We start from the raw sequence: 12,102 nt of genomic DNA, 5'->3' as shown, positions 1-12,102 counted from the left end.
GGCAGTTCTGAAGAAATATGTTCATAATCGTCCCCGTCCAGAAGGAAGCATCACACGGGGATATGGAATAGAGGAGGTCATTGAGTTTTGTGTTGACTTTATTAATGAACTGAGTTCGATTGGAGTCCCTGTATCATTCCATGAGGGGAGACTCAAGGAAAAGGGCACACTAGGGAGGAAAGCTCGGATGGACATCGATGAGAGTACATTCTGTAAAGCACACTTCACAGTCCTGCAACAATCATCCCCGATGGCTCCATACTTGGAGGAGCACAAGACCATTGTACGGTCCTCAAACCAGGGAAAGACTGAGGCCTGGATTACACATCATCACATTGACACTTTCTCCTTTTGGTTGTGACGACGACTAATGGGTGATGACATGATTGAAGAGCAACAAGCATGGTTGGCTAGGGGTCCATCTATCTCAGTATCGATATTCCAAGGATACGAGATAAATGGGTACACATTTTATATGACAGCCCAAGACCAAAAGAGCACAAACTAAAATAGTGGTGTCTGTATAGATGCAATAGACAACAATGGAAAAAAAGCCAGATACTATGGTGTCATTGAGGAGATATGGGAACTTGACTATGGACCTTTGAAAATCCCTCTGTTTCAATGCTAATGGGTGAAACTTACTGGAGGAGGCGTAACGACAGACAACTATGGGACGACAATAGTGGACCTTAACAAGATTGGATACGGAGACGAACCATTCATCCTAGCCAATGATGTGACTCAAGTTTTCTATGTGAAGGACATGTCAAACAAACTAAAATAGAAGGGTGCTAATAAGTCAGATGACCAGCCAAAGCACCACGTAGTTCTTCCAGGGAAAAGAAAAATCGTTGGAGTTGAGAACAAAATTGACATTTCAGAAAATTATGATCAGTTCGATGATCTTCCTCCATTCTCAGTCGAGGTTAACCCAAACATCCTGTTAGCCAAAGAGGGCAATCCATATTTATGCCGCGATCACAACAAAGGGACATTCGTCAAGAGGAAGGTTATTAACGTTCCATTAAATGATGTTGTGTAATGTATTAGAACCATTATACTGTATTTTGTAGTCAAGTGATAAATTAATATAATAATGCAGTGTAATGATATATAATGTATTCTATGGGTTTATTAACAATACTATTTGTAAAAATCTCACCCTATTAAACAAGAACTAAATTTGCATGGTTAAAATATTAAATATTTCATTTTTAGCACCATTAAATATTAAAAAAAATTAGATACAATTATACAAGTACATGTTATAGTCATGCTAAACATGTTAATAACACTACAGGTACTATTTTTCTAAATTTTTGCATGGTCAAAATATTTATTTTTTCCAATTTTTAAGTTAACAAAAGTATTATAACCATTTATGACCTATTACTAAGCTAAAATTACTAATTTCACTATATTTGATATTTAAGTACTTCTAATATTTTTATATTGTAGATCTAATCAACATCAAGCTAACAAACTTTTTTTGCAATTTTATGAACGTTAAATAAATATAATAGCAATTTTAAATAAAGGAAATAAACATTGTCTTGAAGGGAACTAAAACAGGAGGATAAAACCCTCTTTAGTACCGGGTGATAACAACACCCGGTACTAAAGAGGGGGCGATTTCGTTTCGCGCCCTGGGTACCCCTTTAGTACCGGGTGGGAGCTAAGCCCTGTACTAAAGGTGCCCCTTTAGTATCGGGTGAAGGCTACACCCGGTACTAGGGGGGTAAACTCCATCGTCTTCCTCCCTCTCATTCCCCCAGAATACTTAGCCACTCCTCATCACCCTCGTCATCCCCGCCGTCGTCCACACGCCGCCGCGCCGTTGTCCCCGTGCCACATCGTCGTCCCTGCACCGTTGTCCCATGCGCTGTCATCCACGCGACGCCCCTCCCTGATGTACGACACACATCCACCGCCATCCCCTCCCCCGGCCGGATCGTCCACCTCTGCCGCCCCGACCTCCACGCCACCATCATCCCCGTCATCACGTGCCCCTCCCCTGTGCGCCCCACGACTCCCGGCCCGGCCCGCTCGCTGCCAGCGCCAGGCGCCGCAATGTACGTCGACACGTCCCCACCCCATCGAGCTCCGCCTCCTTCTCCGATGCCCCGCGCTCCCAACGCCAGCACCGACGACCCTGACGCCGCGCGCCCCTCCTCCACCAGCGCGGCGCGCCCCCTCCAACCGGCGGCCGCCGCTTTCTTCGCCCCCCCACCCCCCCAAGAGCCGGCCCTCCATCAACGCCGCCCCTCCTCCACCCACGTCATGCGCCCTCCCCTATCGGCTACCACCCCCTCCTCCACCGCCCGCCGCCCCTCGCACATGGCCCGCGGGCGCCATCTCTGCGTAACCCCACGGCCGCGTCGACGTCATATTTTTTAATTTATTTATTTGTAGGATTTACGATAAATGTTATTCTATTTAAAATATTGCTTGTAAAAGGGTAGAAATGATGTTAGGAAAAATAGAAAAAATTATAAGTAGTGTTGGTGAATATAGAAATTGTGTTGTGAAAATTAGAAAATTTATAAATAGTGCTAGAAAATTAATGTACATTGCCATGCATTGTTTTATTAGTGGAATACTAGAAATTTTAAACCGCCTACAACTTAGAATAGTTCTTTTAATGCTACTTAGAATAATTCTTTTAACGCTACTTAGAATAATTCTTTTATTGCTACTTAGAATAATTTCTTTTATTACTACATAGAACAATTCTTTTATTGCTACTTAGAAATTGTAAATTGCTACTACTTAGAATAATTCCTTTATTGCTACTAACTATAGTATAGTTCAATAAATTATAGAAATGTGCATAAAATTGTTGAATTAGCTAGAAATTATAGAAAACTTGTAGTACATTGATTAGTCATTTATTATAACAAATTGTATAATTATTAGTCATTATTTTTCATTATCATTTATTGTAACAAATTGTATAAGTGTTCTTTTTTATTGTCATTAATTGTAACAAATTGTATAATTATTTAGTCATTCTTTTTTTTGTTGTCATTTACTAGCAATTCACAGTAAATATTGTTGTAGTCATTTATTGTAACAAAATTGTATAAGTTATAGTCATTCTTAGAATAAATCCTACTATTTCTTAGAATAATTCTTTTTTATATTATATTAGTTACAATGGCACGATCAGAGGACGAGCAAGCCCAATTGGACAAGAAATTCCTAACGGACCTGATTGCTCAAGGTCGCACGAACAATACGCCAAACGAAGACGTCGATCACAGCCAGACTGACATCTACCTCAACATGTTTGGGGATGGCAATGAGGAGCAACCAATTGTCGAGGGAGGCAATGATGGGCAACAAGGCGAGGTATAGCAATTATTATATGTAAACATGATTTGAACTCTCTACTTATCAAGATTATTAGGAATTAATAGTTCTTTCATTTTTTAGCCATCTAGATTGAGCAGGCCTAAACGGAAATGAGGTATGAAGAAGAAGTTAGATGGCCCTATGATCATCATGGAACCTGATGAAGAGGGTGAACCAACTGCTCCTGACAATGCTAATACCAAATTGGTAAATCAAATTGGGTTTCTTGTTAGGGATAACATCCCAATAAGCTTTCAGAATTGGAAAAACCCTTAAATCGATAAGAGCATGGTCCCCACGAGCACGATCCCCATAACCGTGGTTCCTGAGCAAAAGAAGGAAATGATATGGGAGCAAATTAAAGAAAACTTCATGTTCGAAGGTGTAGATGAAGAAAAAGTGAAAGATTGAGGCTTTCAGAAGGGTCCAATTGCTTTTCAGACGTACAAGAAGAGTCTGAACAAAGACTACATAAAGAAGGGTCTTACACCAGATTTCACGAAGCACCCAAAGTTAAGAGATCATTGGGATTCATTTGTGCAGTTCAAGCAGTCGCAAAAGAGAGCTAAGGTAACTAAAACAACCATCGACAATGCTCATCAGAAGAAATACTTTCATCGTCTTAGGCTAGGAAGTTACAAGAAGGGGATCATCAAATGGCACAGGATGGAAGATGACATAATTGCTAAGGGAATAGTACCGGCGACTCTCGAATGGCCGGAGCGAGCAAAGCATTGGTATTATGCTCATGGTGGCACGCTCAATCCCGAAGATGGATCCTTTATGTTCAGCCAATAATTAAGAGAAGCGGCTACGAGGCTTGTTGAGTTAATAAAGGCTACAGCCGAAGGATCTTTTGTGCCGGATCAAGAGAAGGACGAGCTGACTATGGCACTAGGTAATCCAGAACACTCTGGATGTTGCCGAGGCAAAGGAGTAATTCCATGAAAATTTGCCTTTCGTGAGCACATTGCTTCCTACAGAAGTCACCAAAGAAGTAAGACCGAACACGCACAACAGCTACGAGAGTTGCAAAAACACGTAGCTTTGACAGAGGCAAGAATGGAGGAAGCAATCGACCTACGTGTGGCTCTAGCTCTTAGCAAACAAGCTAGTGAACAAGCAGCTGCATCATCAGGGGCTAATGTCGACGTAAGCCCCTCTTAGCATCGAAGCAGTGTCATTTCCACGAAAGCCCTAGCTGGAGGATCTTCTGACATGGTTGAGGACAACCAACGCCACCCCATGCACGACATCACTGGGAGGACCCCTTGTAAGCTTGTTACTCCTGTGAAAAACAAACTCATCATGGTGGCTTATGGTGTGGCTGAACAATCGACACAAGGCCAAATAATTCATGGTGTGGAGATTCCAGCTCGCGGTTACACCAAAGTTGGGGGTGGACCGAGTGGCCAATGGTTGCGATTAGATCAAACTAGAGGTACCTGGAGGTGACGGGGAAAAGAATCTAGGAGAAACCATCCATGGTTGGATTCTATGGCCCAAGTGCTACATAAGGATTCCGCAACCGAATCCCCCGACCTTGGGATCATCTCCTCAGGGCTCAAGGGTAAGATCACCTACACCATCTGCCAGGGCACCCTCTCCACTAGCTGACAGGGATCCTAGCATGAGTCTACTAACTGACAGGGATCCTAGCATGAGTCCACCAGCTGATAGGGATCCTAGCATGAGTCCACCTCCCCTGTTATGAGCAAGGTTACATGGAAAAAGACGCCCTCAGTTCCGCCTACAAAGAAGAAGTAGAAGAAGCCGAAAGAGAAGCAACAAGAGCCCAAGAAAGCTTACGAGCAGACTAATAAGGAGCTCCTCGTGACAATGGATGCCAAGGTTAAAGCTCACTTCGCACCAAAAGTTCATGTGAAGAAAGATCCACCACTTAACAAGGTTAAACTTTGGGCTTTCATTACAGGCATGAAGTTGGAGGAAAAGAAAAAGCCTGAGAAATCACCACTATCTGACTACGACCGTACAATAACAAAGGCTTTTCAGAAGAAGAGGAAAAGTAGGTCAAGTATTCCACAGCTCGGAACCCAATCCAACCAATCGATTACCCCGCTCCAAGTGCTTTCGGAGTTTGATAAGAACATACTTCTATTCGTCAAATATACAAATCTCACCGCAGCTCAACTTCGAGGGGAGGATCACATCCCAAAGAACATTGGGGCTAGTAAATGAAAATTTAAGTTAGGGAAAGAGCTTGTGTGGTCGCAGTTGGTGGACCATCTTCTAACGAAGATGTACAAATTGCACCAATGGTATATGGAGGCTTCAGCCACTAGTTTACTCATGCTAGAAGTTCGGATTGGAGATCAGCATTATTTCCATGGTGATGCCATTATAAATGTGCCGCTCAAGTAACTTTATTTCCTTTACAATCAAGACGCACTTGACAAATCACTAATCAGTTCTTGGGTTCTGTAAGTGTTTATTTGCTCTAACTTCAAAATCCCCACTCTAGTCATTGTGCGATGTCTTATCTCCTATTCTATTTTGTATCATGCAGGATGGAGATTCAAGCTTGCCGGAGGAAAGGATTGTATGACGTCAGCTTCATGGACCTGAATGTTATAAACGAGGCAACTATAAGAGATAAACCAAATCGGACCTTGAAGAATATATATAATTTCTTGGACAAGCAACATTACAAGAAGTACATACTTCTACCGTACAACTTTAAGTGAGCGTGTTTCCCATCTCTTTTATTTTTCGAACTAGCAGTTAAAAATAAGACTAAATAGCTTTTCACTATCCATATATGTACAACTTCCATTAGATACTCTTTGTTATCATGGTTGATCGAAGCATGGTCTATATCCTGGCTCTCTGAAGAGACCAAGAAATTAATACACCAACCTCATAGACATGCTTAACAGAGCATGGGCTTGCTTCCATCAACATCACTCAGGTGAATTCAAGGAGCAACTTCATATCCACTCTGAATTCCAGGTATGTATTGAATTTGCACATCTTATGTCACTTCCTTGAACACAACAAATTTTTCATAACTTCTTTTGCCATATATATAGTGTTTGAGACAGAATCCGGGGACTAATTTATGCTGATACTACGCATGTGAGTTCATCCATGGCTTTGTAGGTCCCAAGCGTATAACCGGCCACGGATTCAGAGTACGTATACAAATTTCTTAACAATAAATTAGTTCTAATTGTGCAGATCCATTGATCTAATATAATAACCTTTGCTAATGACATAGATTATGCACATGAAGGAAGAACTCATCGAGATGGAAAAAATCAGGGCAATTCAAGAACAACTCAGTGGATTTCTTCTGGACGAGGTAGTAAATCTAGCGGGAGAGTTCCATAGTGATGGATCAAATCTACACCACCGTCAGGACTCGGGTTCAGAATAGTTAATCCAAAATGTTGAACTTGGAGAGTTGATGCAATGTAATATTATTCATATATGTATGTATAATATTATCTCAAATGTAATATTATAGATCAAATACAACTTTATATATATTGCATATTAGAACATAAAGGAAACAAAGATGAAATACTAATATAGAATAAAGAAACAGAAAAGAAAATGAGAAAAGAAACAGAAAAGAAAAAAGAATTTAGTACGGTTGGTCTCCCAAACGGTATTAAAGGACCCCTTTAGTACCGGCTTAGCAATACCAGTTGCACATCCGGTACGGGTTTGGACGACTCTTTTCTGTAAATACTACGTATTTGATTCCATTATCGTATGGTAATACTATATAAAGACGCTTTTGCCGGTAGTGTCCGTCGTCCTCTCTCTCGGACAAGCTAGTCGTCTTCCATTGGCTCACATCGCTGAAGAGTAAACTCGAGCCATGCATGTGAAGCACCTCACCCATGGTTTTGTCCCGTACGTATCCAGCACTGAAAACGACCTGGCCCTGTCGTCCATCGCAGTGTTCACCTTGAAATGTAGAATAATCTCCCCGCCGGAGGTGGACACGAGGAATAGATGCGTGCATGAACACAAGTACAAATATACAGGGAAAAAAACACAGTAGCCGCGCGCAGGTTCATTGCACCATCGTGACGCGTGTGTCCACGTACGTACGTACGCCGGTGTGTGGCTGTGGGTACGACGTGCGTCTTCCGAGGGCACCCAAAAAGTTCCCCTGGATTGCGACACGTACGCGGATGGATCGGATCGGTGTGGAGTCGTCGTCGTTGATGTACTCTCCCAACAGTCAAAACTCATGCACGGCATGCAGCTTCCGACGACCTATTACTCGATCCCGATTCAAAGCAAACCTAGTGCCAAGCAACAAGAAAGAGCCAAGCAACAAGAAAGAGTCCAACAACAAGAAAGAGCCAAGCAACAAGAAAGAGCAAGTACAATGGATCTTGGGCAATCTCCTGTCGTCAGGTTAAGTGTGTGGCTTGGCATGGTCGGCTAATTCAAAGCTTGCCGGTTGAAAATTAAACAAGATGAGTCTATGCCATGCAACTTTCAAAGGTTATATATACACGAAACATTCTTTTATCCATCTCTCCACTGATGTTATTTGTCATATTGATTCAGTCCAAAAAAAAAATTGGACGGTTGGTACTACGGATCTGGACGTGCATTACACAAGGCTAGGCCTGCAAGGGCCACTGAATAGTGCTCTGAATTTATTCAGGAGCCGTCTTGCATTGGCATTTCCGATCCCTTTCATGTATTTCTCTATCGGGAGAATGCAGTGAAAAGGGTTAGGAGCCAGATGTGTCTTGGCGCAGTGATAGAGCCCTGGGTGCCTGGCTGCATCCACTAGCCATCAAATCCTGATGCTCACATATATTTGGATGTTTGTAAGTTGAATGGTTGTGCGAAAAAAATTATCTGAACTAAAATTTGTAATTATAAACAAGAATGATAAGCTAGAACTCCCTTTTTTTTGTAATTATAAACAAGAATGATAAGCTAGAACCCCCTTTTAAAAACTTGAAAGAATTATCAGGATATTTAGCTTTTTGAAGGAGAGATTTATTGCTTTTAGGCCCTGTTTGGGAAGGGCGTGTTAAAATTTAACAGGGTGTTAAACTTTAACACCCTCAAATAAAGGTGTTAAACTTTAGTATCTTGAGGTGTTTGGATGATCTGTTAAAATTTAACACCTTAGGTTGTAATTGACAACTTTACCCCTCATTACTCCTCTCAATGGCAGCCAAATACCCCTTCTTCCTTCTTCTCCTTCCTCCTCCTTCCTTCTTCCTCCTTTCCTGTGCCTGGCGCCTCCGGCCCCACCCCTGCTCGGTCCACGCCGTGCCCGGCGCCAGCGTCGGCGTCGGTGCTGCCGGCCGCCCCGTCGGCCCTTCCCCTGCGCCTGCCGCCTCCGGCCCCGCCCCGCCGCCGGCGTCCCCTACCGCGGCGCTAGCGGCCGCGCCCGCCCGAGCCCCCACGCCACAACGGCGCCCGCCCGAGCCCCACGCACCGCCACCACCTGCGCCGCCCGCCGGTCCCCACACCACCGGATCGGCCTCGCCCGCGCCCGCCGGCCGCGCCAGCCGCCGCCCACGCGAGGCCGCCCGCGCTGGCCGCCGCCCGCCGCCCGCGCGAGGCCGCCCGCGCGAACCCGCCGCGTGCTGCCCAGCGCGGCATCCCGGCGCAAGAGCGGCGCGGACCGGCGGTGGCGCGCGATGGGCGGACCAGCGGCGGCGCGACGGGCGGACTGGCGGCGGTGCGCGACGTGCGGATCGGGGAAGGAAGATGGGGGCAGTGGAGGAGAGAGAAGATGAGAGAGAGGGGGGCAACCTGGGAATAAGTGGGGAGGGGGACCACTTTTAACACTTTTAGCACATTTTAACACCCCCTCCATGTGTTTATGAAAAGAGGGGTGTTAAATTTTAACACTTCATCTTTAACACTTGTGTTTGGCAACCAAAAGTGTTAAAATCTGTTAAAAAGGGGGTGTTAAACTTTAACACCCCCTTCCCAAACAGGCCCTTAAAGGCCTCGGAAACTTGTCGATTTAATTCCTAGAAAATTCCAAAAAAGTGCAAACATATGTGGTGAGTCGAGAACTTAAACCTGCAAGAAACCTAACGATTAGTATTGAGCATATTTGCTCTCAGTTTGCCTATTGCCGTATCGTTTTCACGAAACATTCGAGTGCCCAATGAATTAAGTTCAGGAGCGAAGGTAGTCCGATTGGATGTTGCACTTTATTTTTCCTATTGGAAGTTGCAAGCCATATTATATTATGTTGCTCAAAATAGTTGCAAGTTGGCACCGCAAGTAGGACTACTATTTCTTATAATATATTAAAATTCACTGACCACGTCGCGTGAGCAGGCTAGAACCTACTCATGCATGCATCATGCATCGCACGCGGAACCGTCGCGTACACTGTACCAAACCCGGAAGCTCTCGCTAGCGGACAAACTTGATCAACTTGTCGGCCTAACAAATCACAGCTCGATATTCACCATGCTGACCGCCCGACCGGCCTGCAGCATTTCTTCAGCTCTTAGGCCATAGGCAAGCGTACCCTGCCCGGCCCCACATGTAAGTCCGTGTCGAGAAACCCAAAGGTTCGTGGCTCCTACCAGTGGCAAACCGCGTGGATTAGTATCATAATTCCATATAGGACCCGGCAATGAACAAAGTATGATCCCTGGATTAGGAGGGAAGAAGCACGATCAAGCGCCACTACTGCTGCTGCTGGTAGTGGTTGATGAGATACTACGACAACCACGGCTACATGCGGTGCACCTGGCCAATGCTAATCCTTCCGGCTTTGATTTGTTTTCGTTGAGCGAACAAGAAGAAGGGGGGAAATGATAAAGAAAGGGACGGAAAAGTGAGTGGGGGCGCGTGGTGGGCCTGGGCCCCACGGGCCCGGGACGGGGGTCGTCCAAGTACGCTGCACATACACGCACACGGCTGGGCTGGTTGGGTTGCTGGGTGCGTGAACCGAGGCCCCCGATTCCGGTGGGTACGCGTCCCGTTCCTGTGGCTCATGTGCTCCTGCGCGGCTAAAACGGGATGAAATCTCCAGCTCGCGAATTCCAAATCAGGCTTGGGTTAGTTATTTCAGAACCCAACCGAATCTTGCTACATTTGAGACCAAAAATTGTTCGGTGTTGCGAATTCGTGTAATGGCGTGGATGTGGATGTCGCGAAATTTGGAAAGCTCCGACCTTGCAAATTCCAAATTAGGTTCGTTTTTTCTCTAATTATTAAGAACATGTCTAGTTTTCAGTATTTGATCTCAATTCATACGCCTTTCAAAATTTAATTTTGACATCCAATTTGCATGTCCTCCAGAATTTGACACCGAGGATACACTGTTTTAGTTTGGATGTTTTTCATTTCTTTTCTTCTTTTCACAGATTTTCTCTTTTTTTTTTACCTTTTTTCTGGCCAACGTGAGGTATCGATTTTGCCCCTAGTGTCTCTTCGAATGTTAATATATTTTTTTAAAAATAAAAAATATATTAATTTGATTACAATAAAATTAAAATAAACTATAGCTCGAAAAGAACGCAGTATCGTCAACCCTCCAAGCCCAGTATTGCCAAACGTCACATTCTTTTTATCTTTCCTCTTAGGGTATATCTCCTCGTCAATCGACTAAGATTTCATTTTTCTATCGATCACCGTTGACAGCCGTTGGAACTACATTTAATGATCCAGATCAGCACCCTCCTTCTTATCTCTTTCTTTTTCTTCATCCACCACCGTCTTCGTTTTTTTCCGCAAGTCTCAAGCGGAGAGCCCAACACCCCTGACACCACTCCCCCGCGTCCATTGCTCCGCCGCCACCCACCACCTCCGACCCAACCCCTCGGTGACACATGCCCCCGCCACCTCCACCACCTGGCTTCGGTGGCGCCCTCGCCGCCTCCGCTCCTCTGCCATCTCTTCCACCTCCACCGCCGGTTGATGAGCCGCTCGAAACTCTCTCTAGGTCCTCAGGCCACAGGTAACCTCCAATCCCAAATCCTTAAACTCTAACCCTCGATTATTTTCCCGTTCAATTTTTAGTAGAATTCGGTGACCGATGGACAAACAAGAGTAAGGGCCCGTTTGGTTACTTTTGCTTATTTTTAGCACGTGTCACATCGAATGTTTAGATACTAATTAGGAGTATTAAACGTAGACTATTTACAAAACTCATTACATAAGTGGAGGCTATCACGTTCTGACATTCACTTCCATCCACACACCATTTTCTCACCTGCGACGGCGACGGCGACGGCGACGGCGACCTACAGCCGTGGTACAAGGCAAGGAAAGAGAATCGATTTCGTTTGGGGGAAAGAGCGGCATGAGGTTTAGGGTTCGGCGCCCTCCATCTCCATGGCCGCCGCCGCCGCCGCCGCTCCATCTCCTCGCCTCAGCCCGCCACCGCAACCGCCCTCCCTCTCGCCGCATCCACGCCGCCAACTCCGGCGACTCCCAAGGTTTTGGTTTCTCTTCTCTCCACCCCTTATCTGTGGATCTCACATCGCACTGCCACTCTTCAGACAAAGAAAGATTCCAACTCCGTATTTTGTTTGCCAGGCAAAGGTAAATTCCTTCTACCTGGTGCAACAGCGGCAGTTCTTGTCATGCTTGGCGCTCTACATGCGAGGCGCATGTACGACGACAACAAAGTAAGCCATGCATCGCAGTTTTACTTTTACTACAATTACTATTTACTACTAATCACAATGCTCCACCAATATTTAACTGTCGCGCTACAATTTCCCTAAACAAATATTACCAGCACACGGCTACTCTGTAAGATTT

The sequence above is a fragment of the Setaria italica genome, chromosome IV (assembly GCF_000263155.2).
Source record: "Setaria italica strain Yugu1 chromosome IV, Setaria_italica_v2.0, whole genome shotgun sequence".
In the NCBI taxonomy this organism is placed as follows: domain Eukaryota; kingdom Viridiplantae; phylum Streptophyta; class Magnoliopsida; order Poales; family Poaceae; genus Setaria; species Setaria italica.
This window is presented reverse-complemented; position numbering follows the sequence as displayed.